General features: G+C 38.0%; 1 long non-coding RNA gene across 1 annotated transcript; it reads right to left on the bottom strand.

The window, feature by feature from the left end:
- Positions 1–498: 498 nt before the first annotated feature.
- LOC122017495 lies at positions 499–1,923 on the bottom strand. Its single transcript, XR_006121382.1, has 4 exons — positions 1,571–1,923; positions 1,349–1,469; positions 825–1,270; positions 499–675 (listed from the first exon to the last, which is right to left on the bottom strand). It is a non-coding gene; the product is annotated as an uncharacterized LOC122017495 (long non-coding RNA).
- Between the last annotated feature and the right edge of the window lie 1,425 nt (positions 1,924–3,348).

Raw genomic sequence — 3,348 nt, 5'->3', positions numbered from 1 at the left:
CCAATAGTTGATTGATCAAAACACGTTAGTCGACTGCTATAAATTTAATAACCCAATTTTAATACTCCAATCCAAGTATGGTTAGTTGAAACAAGAAATGCAATGAATTTAGTTTGAAGTGTTTATAAGGTGTTAAACGATCATCAATGAGTTTTGATCAAAACTCGCTGATGACCCTTATAGTGCTCAGAATTTTAAAATCTTGGCATAGTTTGAATCAGAGGAGTCTTAAGAGCCCTTTGATGGTATTGGTGAATGAGTATGATAGACTAAAATCCTTTAATGAACTCGTAACAAAATATCTTAAACTTGTGTTAGTATTAAAATATTAAACTCACAGCTCTATCGAAGCTGTGAAATCCATGTCTGACAGCATGGTGACACTCATGAAGATGCAAGGAATACAATGAACATGATTGTTCAAGAATCAACTCTTGCAGTATCTACTGATTATGCAACAACAATTGAATAATGATAAAGGAGAGGTATAATGAAAAATAAATGTGTTTTAATAAATATGTGTTCTACCGGTTAGAGTCCACTGATCTGAAGAATCACAGAGATTTAGAATATCAAGCTAAATTATCCTACTTTGAGCAAAAAGATTTTGATCTTACAGGAAGCTGAGGCTTTCCAACATGCCTAACTCTGGTGGAATGGAACCACTGAAGGATCCTGGATAAACAACAGAACAAAGTTTCAATTTGGGTGTTTAACTTTACATGGGTCAATAGCTAAATCTATCACCTACTCTACAACTTTTAATAATTCCAACACAACTTTACAGACTGAAAAAATATTTATATATAATCACAACTCACAACCTTTGAAGCTTCACCAGACTCTCAATGGTTCTTGGAATTTGCCCACCCAAACCTTTATTGGAAGACAGATCCCTAGTGCCATAATTCTTAAGTTCATAGTTTCATAAGGACTTGTAGAGCGATGAAAAGGCCCCAGGGCGTTGCCGAGCCGGTAACCATGTGATAGATTTGCAACATGGAGCAAGAGTCGAATCCTGGCAAAGCCGGTAAAAAATACCCTCTCACATGGGGACCTGCTCGGTACTAAATTTACTCAATCCCAATGAGGTGGAACAATCATGGGAGGCCGCAAGGGATTTCACCTTTTGCAACATGTAAAGGGATGAAAAAGGAAAGGAAAATAATTGTAACATTTGATTTATCAGATAACATACAAGTGCACCAACTCAATCAAATTCTGGATGTCTTCAGAGAGAGTCCCTTTGATGTTTAAGCCAGGAAGAATTCTGAAAAAAAAAAGAATCACTCATACCAAAACAAATTTCCTAGAGTTTGTCTTCTCCATTATATTTTTCAGAACTTACATTTTTTTGATGTGAAGATTAGAACAGTTGAGTCCAACCCAGTTATTACCACAAGGATCAGAACCTACCCAGCTTGTTGGTTTGTTCTGCCAATGACTTGATATGCTATACAGATCAAGAGCTATTCCATCAAAGAAGAAACAAACAACACCACAGGCCTGTTTAGGTGAAATATATGCAGCAAAATCATGCAGAGTCCCAGAGAAATAACGCGAATTTTACCTTTACTGGTGAGTGCCTGTGTCTCTGCTGAGACGTTTAGAGTGCAAAAGTGTAAGATGAGCAGCAGCAGCAGGCATTTCAGGTTGAGTTCTTGATGCAGGAATCCCATGTTATGGCACAAAGCTTTGGAGAATCAATACCATGTACTTTAGAAGCTAGATTCATATACACAAATGGCAGGGAGGCTGTTTGGTTAGATGATCAAGTTGCTTAGGATTTGACAATTAGGATGTGTATATCTATATAGAGAGAGACTTTTTCATAACTATGTAGACCTAGTCCGTCCTCCATATTGGACTTTGTTGTGGGAACTTTGATGCTAACTGAAAAAGGAAAATGAAAGATTAAGGTGAGTAAAATATTGCATATGGTTTAATAAAATCTCTCCTTTCTTAGATTATAAATTTTAAGTTGTGGGAATATGAAGGATGAACAGTGAGGTTCTTGGACCTTCTCAAAAGAACCAATACATTATTAAATGATATCGATGGTTTAGTCTTAAATATATCAATGCAGGGTGGGTTGATGATGCATAGCATTAGCTGGCTTTGAATAATTTGATCCACATGAAGCCATCCATAAATATAAAAAATTCCCAATTCCTGTAAATAATAATAAGAAGAAGCAGAATCAGCATTTAGACACCCATTTACCTAATACCCTGGGTTTTAGAGGTCACCAAGCTATATCTATGTAGCTTTTCTATGCTAGTACCACATATATAGACTCAAAGGCTCAACCTCCTGCCAGTCTAAGTTGAGTCAGAGCTGAGTCATTGAGCTTAGTCATTTCGAGTTAAGTTGAGCTGACTTATTCTGAGTTAAAGCAGAGCTGAGTCATTTTGAGTCTGTAAAGTTAAACCTATGCCTGAGTAGCAAACTCTTGACGGTTGTCCATGTGGTCTCTACTGTAAAACACTTAAGAGAACAAATAAGAAGATCAGAGTTTGAATCCTAATAGAGATAAATGTTCTTAAAGTCGGTTTCTAAAGTACATAAACTGTGCTCCGGATTTATTCGATAGGAATACCATTTACTTTCAAGATTAGTCAAGCAAAATCTGAACACCTAAATTATATATAGATATACATATATATAACATCCCAAGCTATACTCGGGCATGGTCCCGTACAATTACAGCTCCTACTTAGGTATGGTCTCCCATCTATCTTAATTCACTTATAAATATTCAAGCATGTTCACTAGAAAGGGATCCCTCTCTTATTGTTTGAACTACAACAGTAACTCAGTAATATAATTACACCAAAATAGTAGCAAGCATACAATAATCAGATAAATGAAAGAGTAAGGTTGAGAAATTGATATCTCCGGTTGAAGCGTCGGCGTGTCGACTGTCTTTAGAGAATTTATTGTCGCCCACGGTACATAGGCTCTCCGGCAAAATTCTCTCAAGATCCGACAACCACTCGCGTCGTTCGTAAGTGCACTCGAACTCAACCTCAGATCGCACAGAACCAAGCCTTAGAACAAAGGGAAAAGAAGAAGAAGCACGCACTAGAGAGGGAAGAAGAGAACAGAATGCTTTGGTGTGTTGAACAAGGAATAGAGGAAGTGTATTTATATACTTGAAGCAGTGCAAGAAGCAAAGCGTGCGTCGCTTCTGCTTCCTCACGCGCGGGTGCGCTGCTTCGCTTCCTCATGCGGACAGAACCGAATCAAACCGGACCAACAAAAATAAACCAGGTAGTCAAAAACAAACCAAGCTGCCCGCAAACGCGAGGCCCACAAGCTGGGGATTTGCGATGATCGCATGCGTCG

The sequence above is a fragment of the Zingiber officinale genome, chromosome 8B, assembly GCF_018446385.1.
Source record: "Zingiber officinale cultivar Zhangliang chromosome 8B, Zo_v1.1, whole genome shotgun sequence".
NCBI lineage: Eukaryota > Viridiplantae > Streptophyta > Magnoliopsida > Zingiberales > Zingiberaceae > Zingiber > Zingiber officinale.
This window is presented reverse-complemented; position numbering and strand designations above follow the sequence as displayed.